The 10,667-nt window shown below is 42.5% G+C and overlaps 1 long non-coding RNA gene across 1 annotated transcript in view; it reads right to left on the reverse strand.

Moving 5' to 3' along the window:
* LOC308141442 overlaps positions 1–9,841 on the reverse strand; it is a 51,113-nt gene extending 41,272 nt beyond the window's left edge. Inside the window, exon 1 of the long non-coding RNA XR_013936972.1 lies at positions 9,362–9,841. This is a non-coding gene — a long non-coding RNA (uncharacterized lncRNA). The remainder of the gene's footprint in view (positions 1–9,361) is intronic.
* Positions 9,842–10,667: the final 826 nt, after the last annotated feature.

Here is a 10,667-nt window from a genome sequence, read left to right on the forward strand (position 1 = left end):
AAAATGCAACTTGTGAAGAAATGTTTTCCGACAGCCTGTCTGCCTTCCAAGGACAGAAAGGCTGAACTCTGGCACATCAATGATTAACTGGAACAGTAGATGGTGGTTTACCTGATCCACTGACTCAACACTACACACTTCCTTCTTCATATTTCTGTGAAAGCTCCACCTTAACATGCTGCTCGCTATGGCGGCTCTGCCATGATTCACCGCGGTGTCTGCAACGAGCAGCTTTGAACAAGAACATTTTGCTGAAAAAACAAGTGAGCTACGACAGTACCTGTTTGCTCACTTTAACACGTCTGGTCAGGTTTTCCATTCAGCAAACCTGTGGTTGCTGTTATCACAAGCTGCTGAAGGATTTCATCGATCAGTTATTATGAGAAGATGAGTAACTTTGGAGGACTTGGAAGAGATGGCATAGATAAGCAGCCGAGAACATTGCTGTAACCGTCCTGTGGAGGATTAGTTATTGTCACTGTGAAAATATACGAGTTAAGGCGCAGGTGCCAAGGCCAAAAGGTCTTCACAGAGGCCTAAAAATAAAGTCTGCAGTAATTGCAAAGGCCTGGAAACTTACAATTTAATACAATAAGTGAAGGAATTAATGGAGGCTGAGAAACCTAAGCAAATTGGAATCATAGGTTTGTTAGAAGGTAAATAGATGAGAAGTTAGAGGAAATTGCAATGCATGTTACCAAGATATGCAGAAGGTTTTTGTGTGTGCGTGGCTTCAGAGCCAAATACAAGATCATTTGATAAGAAACCTTTGATTAGCTGCCGACTGTGGAAGTGCATTTGTACCATTACACTCGGCATGGCTGTGTGTGCAACCTATATATGCACCGTACCTATCAGAGTAATGAAAGCAAAATGCCCAAAAAAAAAAAAGAAGCTTTGCATTTACATGTAAGCAATAACTGAATGTGCTTTTCTGATTTAAACACTTTGCATGTGCAACAAGTTGCACAAGAGTTCGTCGTGATTACAATGTCCCGTGACACTCTTTCCGATAATCCCATGGCACAATCCTGAATAACTACATACTCTCAAATCTGATTTGTTGAAAGCAAACTGGTCAGACAGACAACGATGTCGCGTGGAAACAAAACATGAGGCCTTCAGAACAGAATTCAAAAAAGAAAAGCACTGGAAAGAGAACAGTGAAAATTACAGAATGATTTCCAACAACGGACAGGATGAAACAAAACTGGAAAGGATTTCGTACAATTTTAGTCTGAAGCAACCACCAGTGGTGATCATGAACTCAGGCTTTTACTTGCTGGATATACAACTGCAACAGCACTGACACGTGCAGACGTACAAGTCACCTGCAGGAAATCAAATCGAACAAGTAAACTGGTTTTGCAGTGGTGGCTGTCACCCAGTTACAAGCTGCCCCACCTGTTCCCCAACCCTGTCACCTGCATGTCCCTTTCGTTCGTGTTGCCTTCAGTAATGTATAAAAGTCACAGACTTGCAGTGAAGCCAATAAACACCAGAAGCACTTTCAGTTCAGTTGGACTGGCTCTTGATGGCCTATGTGCTGTTTTTGCCTTGCTTAGTTTTTCTTGTTGTTGGCTCTCAAATCATAGTGTTTTGAAATTACATCTCCAACTTCGCTGAAAATCGGCACCTACACAGTTGTGTGTTTGACAGCACAACAACTTTTAATGCTGGAGAAGGGTCGAGAGAGCGAGAGAGAGAGAGGGGCAGATGTACAAAGTGAACAGTTGACTTTATTGAAGTTCACTCTGGTTTTATCAGCGTCGGTACACACAGAGGCACACAAACACTTTGATCTTCAAAGGGAGATGAGCTGCAATGAGGGGCAATAAGAAGATAATAATGCCAATCTACATCCATTACTCCAGAGATCACAGGGTTACTACAACAGAACATGCGGCTTTAACTTCAAGACCTGCAGCCTGCTTTCGTGCAACCACATTGCCATCTAGTGGTCAACAATAAAACTAGAATTTTGGCCTGTACACACCTTGCTCCTTTCTACAATAACAAGTAATCTTCAAAACTGAAAAGTAAGTTGATGTGGCCCGTTTTCCATCAGGGTAGTATTTACACAGTGACAACTTGCATACGTATGTAACTCAAATTGTCACATTCTTAAACAGCAAAAGCAAAAAAACTCAACCTGAAGTCTGAACCTGAATCATATGCAGTGAAGATATAAGTTCAACTGGGCCATATAGTTGAGGAGAAAGAAAAAAAAGCAAATAAAGTGAAAGCACAACATCATGGCTTCACTTCGGCACACCACACGATAGCTCAGACTTGATCCACAGAGACAAGTAATTGGAAAGACTTAACCTTACAGAAACCTTGGTAGTGACTAAGTCCCTCCAGCAGTAACAGACTCCTGCCAATAGGCCTACACCAAAAGAAAAATGATCCATATGCGCCCTCTAGTGGTAAACTGCGGGGAATGATACAAGAAAAAAAATGGACCAGATCCAGCAGCAAGAATTGCCTTGTAGTTTTCAAAACGTTAAACTCTAAACTACTTATAATGCGGTCATTACATTCTTGTATATAACAAGACTGAGGTTACTCAAGCATAATGAAGGTGAATGATGAGATAAGAAGCTTCAAAGTGGTACAAATCCAGGATGCCTTAGATGTCCATGTATTATATAGATTAGTAAACTGAAATTAGCATTTTATTTACTCATCTTGCTTAAGTTTTTCTTTCAAAATAGGTTGCTTCTACTTGAACGATTCGGTAGAATCTCATCACTCTGAACATATCTTCTTGATAACATTGTCCCTTAAACATCTGCTTTTTAAGAACAATTAGCCAGCTATTCAATTGAATCCTAAGGAAATAACCAGCACTAATTTAGAATTGTAAATGATTACAATGTTAGCACTCTCCCCTCACAGTGACAATGTCATCGGTTGAAATACTGGCCGGGTCTTTCTGTATGGAGTTTGAATGTTCTTCCTAAGTGTGTAATTCCCCCAGGTACTCTAGTTTTCGGGTGCATGTGGGGTTAATTGGTGACCCTAATTTTCCCCGAGACATGAATGGAGTGTCTGTGGTTGTTTGTCTCTGTGTGTTTGCCCTGTGATAGACTGGCGACCTGTCCAGGATCTATCCTGCCCTCGCGCCCCGCTATCCTGAACATGACAAATGGAAATTATCACAACTTGTAAATGTCATCACATTTGTTACAAAAAACAAGTGATATTAAAGGACATAAGTTCCGCCTCACGTCTTGTTCAAACTACTTTCAGATTTGGGTTTAATTAGCTTTTTATGATACAATGAAGGGTGGCAACTCCCATCTTGCTTCTCTTCTGTTGTGTATTGAGCACAAGGAATAAATAAAGACAGGAACATTTGGTTCAACGTGTCTCAGAGATGAGGTGCGGGTGGATTAGACCGTTGATGACATCTGCTCCTTGAGCATTATGGACTATAAATAATGTCACATTAGTGTTGGACCAAGGTTTTTTTTTAAAGTTAAGAATTTGTTTCCAAAACAGTTCTTGATATTAATAGGAAATATTTAATTATCCAAAAAATACACAAGTAATAAAAGCAATAGGAGGTTGAAAATGTAATAAACAGAAATAAAAGTTGCACTTCCGAATTCAAGGCTGGGTTATTGATTGTTTGATGGACCTTTAAAAAGTTATCTTGAATGTGGCCTAACTATTTAACTGACTGTGGGTAAAAAACCTTTTGAATTACTCTACTACTATTAATTCATTTTAAACAGGTGGTCACGGTTAGTGTATTCAAGGAAAATACACCCTTTTTATAATTTAGGGATAGCGCTTTAAACGTAGTTTGTGATGTAGTGGTGAGACCTTCTCGACTCATAGCAAGAACATCCTGAGTTTCAGTCCAGGTTGGGCTTGGTGGCCTTTACTTTGTGGAGTTTGCATGTTCTTTCAGTGTGTGTTTTTTTTTTTTTACCTTGATACTCTGGTTGTCTCTCAGTCCAAAAACCAGCATTTGACTGGAATTGTCGACTATAGAATTTCCCATAGACGAGAATGCACGTGTGATGAACTAAAACTCCAAATGTCTTCTTCTTTTTTTTTATCCACTGTTATGAAATAGAAACATGGCTGACATTCATTTATCACATAACTCCAAAACTCCAAACTAACGCCTGAAAACAGCACCACAAACAGTAAGTGGCCACATTATGAGTTGCAGGCAACAGGGTTCAATGTCATTACATTAGTTATCCGCAAGAGGCCAGCAGAGTCTAAGCAATGCTTACCTGCAGCTTAATTACAAACTACAACCACAGTCTTATTTACTACCTCATGCCCTTTTTCATTTCTTTGTTTGCTTTTTTTAATACATAGCTTGATTCAATGAGTGATGTCTGTTGATGACAGCTTGAGATCTCTATATCTCTTTCAATGACTTCTTGCACTTTCACAGCACGTCTCCTGGGGGCTCAGGGACCACTCTGGTAGACAAACGGCATATAAACAGCTCTGCTGGGAACAAATCAGCATCTGCCACCTAATGAGCCAACCTGCACTTACAATATGCCATAAGTATTGACCATTTTGAAAATGTGGCAGAGTTATCCAACAGTTTTGCAGTTTTTATGTGGAAATGCTTCCTCCTCTGCTTCATTCATTCTCTGTTAAGCAAACCAGATTAAAAAAATAAGTAAAGCTGTCAGAATCATGCACACCTCCGACACAAGCGCTGGATTTAACGCACAGAAACAGTTGTCTGAGGAGCCCGGTGGTCTGCTGTGTCCCAGGGAGGTCACACAGGAAATTTCACGCTCCTCTTCACACTGAAAATGTCTCCTTTATGCTCCCCACCGAGAGCCAAATAAAAGGGGTGGATGAATGAAAGAGTGGACTGAATGTGAGAAGAAAAAAAAAGGAAAGCGACTCCTGAATGAGGATGGCTTACTCCTGAAGGTGTGACTTGCTGGGACACGGCGAGGCCACCATGGAGACCCACACCCAGCCGAGGGAAGGAGGAACATGGTCACAAGTTCAGTGGAATGTGACAATTGTGAGAATGAGAACACAAAGGGGAGGAATTTTCCCTCCAAAACAGGAGTGATAAAAGAACAAGCGAGGTCAGTTTGAGAAAAAAAACAGAGGTAGAAATGTGTGGAATTTAAAGCATGGCAAAATATAGATTAGTCCGATTTCTTGTATTGCATGCAAGAAAGGTTACGATTTCACCTGAGAGCCAGTTTTATTCACATTCCCCTCAATTGTACATGTAACCCCCATGCATATACATTTTGAATATACATAAATATACATAATGTATATTTTGAAGACGCACACAGACACCTGACAACTTTCAATTCCATTACGTTGTAAAACCATCAAAGAGGACTTTTGCTGCAGCTATTTCTGAGCATCTCTTCATTCCTCTGCAGACCCACAGAGTCCATGCGGGCATTGAATTGAGCATGCAGCCTTCCTGCAGCAGTGAATGGACTGTTTTCTGTCTGTCGGGCTCAGCTGACAGAGATGCCCCTGTGCTGCACTGTTTGGGGGGGAAGTTTGCTTCTTGTTGTGTACACTTGTACTGGGTGCAGGTCAAGTGTATGTTAGGAGACGGAAAAAAAATCCTGTCCTCCATCCATCGCTGCTTTTTGTATCATCTTCTGTTTTCCTGCAGAGCGAGGAGAGACTGTGCTTACACAGGAGGTAAAGGACAGAGAGGATACTGGGATCACCATGAAAGTTTAAAGAAGTACAGTCGACTTTCTCGTCGGGTGGGGCAGATTGCTTCTGGATAATGAAAGTTCAAAAGGTCCACACACCTGGTGCAGCGAGGAGTTTTATCAAAGAGGGCCGGTTTTGCCAGACGTGTTACTCCACTCGTGTTCACCACTTCCCCTGAAGCCCCCCTGCCACCTTTTCACTGAAGCATGGTCGTCTGTCCCCCCCACACACCCATCACCAATTCAAGTTGTGGTTTCTTCTGTAGGAAATCAGCAATCTGCCGCCATTACCCGCCAGCAATCAGCCCTCCTCTCTCCTCCCTCCTGTTTCTTTACACTGATGTTTGAACAAAGCCTCTCTCTCCCATGAGCATCATTAGAGGGGAAAGCAATTGTTTGTAGGCCTGTAGGAAGAAAGCAACACGCAGGCTGTGGCAACAGGCCAGAGGGACACACAAAATAGCTAATTAGTCTAAAGCTGCAGTCTGGTGTCATAGCGATGCAGAAGACTGAAGTGGTGTGTGGCATCACAGATACACCAATTACTTTATTGGTAAGGAGAAAAACACATTGGTTATTTATTTATTTATTTTTTTTTATGAATTTAAATGATGTCTTACAGAAGAAATATAAAAGCATAGAAACCAAGCTTCAATACATTTCATCCGTTAAATGTCAAATACAAAGCTGATGCAAGAAGATGACCGCAGGTTTAGGAGCTCCACTCGGTCCCATTTCAAAACAATAGCTGAACAATGTGAGAATCTATCACAAACGTTAAGAAAAGCCATGAAGTGATGGAAAGTCGCCCCATATTGAGACAAACAAACACTGTAGCACAGTGCGCCCAGCTTCTCTAAACCTCTCTGCTTCCCTCTTTCACACACATATAAACACATAGGCACAAACACATACACCTTGAAACAAAGCTGCCATTTTACTCAGGAAGGGTCAGCAGTTCCCTCCATCAGACAGGGGCTTGTTCTTGGTCAGAGGCTGCTGCCCAATCTCAGGCCACCCTCCCCTGGCTCCACCGGCCCCCTCTGGCTCCCCACTGGCCCCCACCACCCCAGAGACAAGCTCCCCATTGTTCCCGCACTACTAATAAATGACAGTTCTCCTGTTTAGACAAACTTTAGGGTCTACTCCAGACAGACACACATGCGCACGAAGTGTATGAGCTTCTCTATAGGAAAGGATATACATCGGCTTGCTTTTTCACAACCTAGTATTTCTCACGACACTCATTAAAAGGTTATCTGACACTAATGACGTGAGGGCATTTTCCTGCTACTGGAGTTTGCTACCTGCAGACAAAGTGAGGTAACACCAAGTGCATACATGGTGTAATTGACGCCCAATATATTTCTGTTGCCCCTTCCCATTTGCATTTAGTGATTATAAATGGCCATGACATTGGCACATGGTTCACCAGGAGGTCACTCTGCTAAGTATGGTAACCCTGTGAACCCGACCAGGGCCCGGGCCCTGAGGTAGGCCTTGGGTTCAGGCGTGATAAATCACCGCTCAAGGTGAGCTCATAAACACACTATTAACACACTCAACCACAGCCACTCTGGCTGTTTACCTTAACCATTATGCTGGGGACTATCTCACTCTGAGCAGGCATGTATTCGCATGTCTGGAGGTCTGATGTACATGTCTGTCACTGGGGCCAGCCGGGGATGCACCACGAAATGTCATGTCACGACAGTAGGTCTTCATTACAGCTCTTTTGCTGGAGGGTTCTGTGTGCATAACCTGACTTAAGGTCACACAAATTGATATTACAGAGATGTCAATTGCATAAACAGATATACCCAAGGTGCAAGTTCAGCACAATTCCAAACAAAGCAATATGGGGGACGATTTAACCCGAGCTCGGGAGTCCTAAAGGACTGCCAGTGATGAGAATGTTCTTCGGAAATGTTGAGCTGAGTAAATACAGGGCTGTTAAGTCTTTCCCTGGTGTGTACATGGTTCTCTGCTGCGGTTTACCACAAGCATATCATATGACGGCACAGCCAGTACATTCATTCATGTGAGAAAGCAGTTTTCACTGCTACAGATCCTGCTATTATTTAAAAAAAAAAACAGGATCCATTTGACAAACGCAGGCATTGAAATGTTACGTCCGCTCAGTCGTTCATCGGACAGCTGTGACTGCAAGGGCTATGTTCTCGATGGGCGAAAGCAACAGTGGAGTGATGCTGGCCGTGTGCAGGACAGATGCTGGGCTGGCGGGGTCACGTCAACAGACATGCTCCCGCTTCACCGTTTGAACGACAAAAGGAGGAAGGGGAGGAAGAAGAGGCACAAGTTGTGAGGAGAGGAGTTAAAAAAAAGCCCCAGTGTTTAGTCAAGGCCTGCTCACTGACACAAAGTCTGTCTTTGTCTGCCTCCCAGGGTGGCAGATAAAGGAATTCTTGTGTGTCGGGGGCTCTGACCGAGTTTATTTGACACTTCAGCCCCTTTTGTCAAGCAAGTGTCCCACCGTCAATGCTGGCCATGAGAGTCACTTGGCATTAGACAGAGGGTCCCTCTTCAGTGGAGAAAGGGGGTCTTGTTTGGAGAAGATTTTTAATAGAGGGGGTGTGTGGGGGGGCTGCTGCATTGGAGGGGGGTTACTCAGCCTGTGCTGTATAAAGACATATAGTCGGGCTCTGTGCCCTGCCCCAACAATAGAAAGAATTCATTATTATGAAGGAAGTGGATAATAACTTGAGAAAAATAGAGGAGGAAGATGCTGGGGGGTGGGGGGTGGGGGGTCAACAAAGACACTCAATCAAATGACATTACGTAAACACAGAGCGACTGGATGCAACGTCACTATTTTTACAGTATTCCTGACAAAGGACGTGCCAGCTTGCATAAATGATCCAATACTTAAACTGATTGAAAGGTCACATGCTTCTGTCAGTTACTCAAACAGAATCCAGGTCCCTCTGAATAAGAATTATAACACAAATGTATGGTAGGAATAATGTCAGGTAGAGGCAGTGAGCATGGGGGAAGTCTCACTATGAGTGAGTTACTTTCACCTGAATGGAGTCAGTGTAGGAGAGGAGGACAACATGGTTATTACGGGCAGTGTGTGCACACTGTGCGTTTACTTTGCTTCATAACTCCTGACAGGTCAGGACTCTGTGGGCTGTGGACACCTGGCACTGCAGGTGCATGCTGATGGTGAGGAGGACACGTTTACACTTTGGATGTAAAGCAGTGACAGTGGATACAAGTCAATCAATACGAGAGTATGTGGTGCACATTGGACGACAGAGAATAACGGAGCAGAAGAGCTCTCCCTCCGTGAACAGGTGAATCTAACAGAGGGGCACTTTGACTTCTTATGGAAAACATGCAACGCTGAACCACAACGGGACAATGATTCTATTGAGTCCCAAACAAAAGGAATTTGATTATAAACTAATTTGAGGAGTGAAGATATGATATGGGGGAAATGGGTGTGTTAGAGAGATAAGGACAGGACCTTTGCCCAAAACAGACATTGGTGGACGTTTTAATATTTCGTTTGCGCAATGACATGATCTGAAATATTACAAGACCCTTGGAGAACAATCACAACTTGAGAATTTTCTTAAACTTAATAATTAATACTGTACATAGCCAAAAAGGCAAATGTTTGAAGGGAATCCTCAGTGATCACATACCTGTTGGTCCAGGTGGTGCGTACTATCCAAATCCCTGGACATCTCTCGATACATTCCAAGTGATCATTTTTGCTTCCAAAATCCAAAGCAGTATCCGTATCAATAAACATATGGCAGCGGATGACACACACCATCTCTGACAATTGCCAAACTTGACCGCGCGTGTATCCCAATTATCCCAAGACACCGGACTGTCCGTAAGCCGACTTGCCCAGCACGGTGGCAGCAGGACGCACTCCCAGGTCACGTTACATTCCTCAGAACGCACAAGATCCATGGCCAGGATGTAGAATCCATCAACAGTGGTCATTGTGATCAATCAAGAATAAACAACAATAATAACTTCTCCGCGCGTGTCAGGATTGAAATTAGAACAGGTAATCCTCTTGATGCGTCCAAAGAATCCTTGAATTAAATCATGTGTGGCAAATCAGTGTAATTACTCCGATGAAGTGGCAGCGGATGCCGGGTCCTCCTGGATGGTCCAGTCCGGTGATGGAAAATGCCGCAGCTGCTCAAAGCGTTTCTCCCGACGAGACATGCTCCTGTGTAGAGCCACAGCCGCACTGAGCCATAGTTTGAGCGCAGCGGCGCAGCACATGCTGCTCTCAGCAAACGTAGGCGCGCACGGCATGATGGGAAGTGTAGTTCACAAGAGGCACTCAAAAATGTGAGGACAGCGCAATCAGTTCAAACCTAAAACATTAAAACAAGAATTTAAATGTAAATATTTTTGTAAATCCTGAGCATAATAGTTTTTAAGGGGCTGATTTAATTAAACATCAGATTTTACTTTTTTTTTAACCTTAATAATATTTTTACTATATTTTCCTTTAAAGCTGTTCATGCAATTGTTGTATATATTTCTAAAGCATCGTGCATTGACTTGACGCTATAGAAATACGTTTGAGTTGTCCTAATGGTTTACAACAAAATATTGATTAAAATAAATACACTGCCTGATGTGAACTTTACGTATTAAAGAGTTTTCCTTTTAACACCCGCAAGCAGTGAGTCTGGTATAGATTAAATGACTTGCTTCTCTTCCCAGTACTTCATTGCATTCTTGGACAAGTTGGTGTGCTTTTACTTAAAGCTTAAAAGAAAAATGCATTGTGCTGATTATGAACTGCAATTGGTAAAATAAGAATAAAGAATATAATTTGGGATACAGGTTACTCTTCAACATTGTTGTTGTAGTATTGCTGTGTAGCGAAATATTACCTGCAGTGCTTTTTTATTATTAATTAATTCATTTACACCTTGACTTTTCCACTATAAATTGTTTATGAATTTTATCTGTTGT

The sequence above is a fragment of the Blennius ocellaris genome (genome assembly GCF_963422515.1).
Source record: "Blennius ocellaris genome assembly, chromosome: 16".
NCBI lineage: Eukaryota > Metazoa > Chordata > Actinopteri > Blenniiformes > Blenniidae > Blennius > Blennius ocellaris.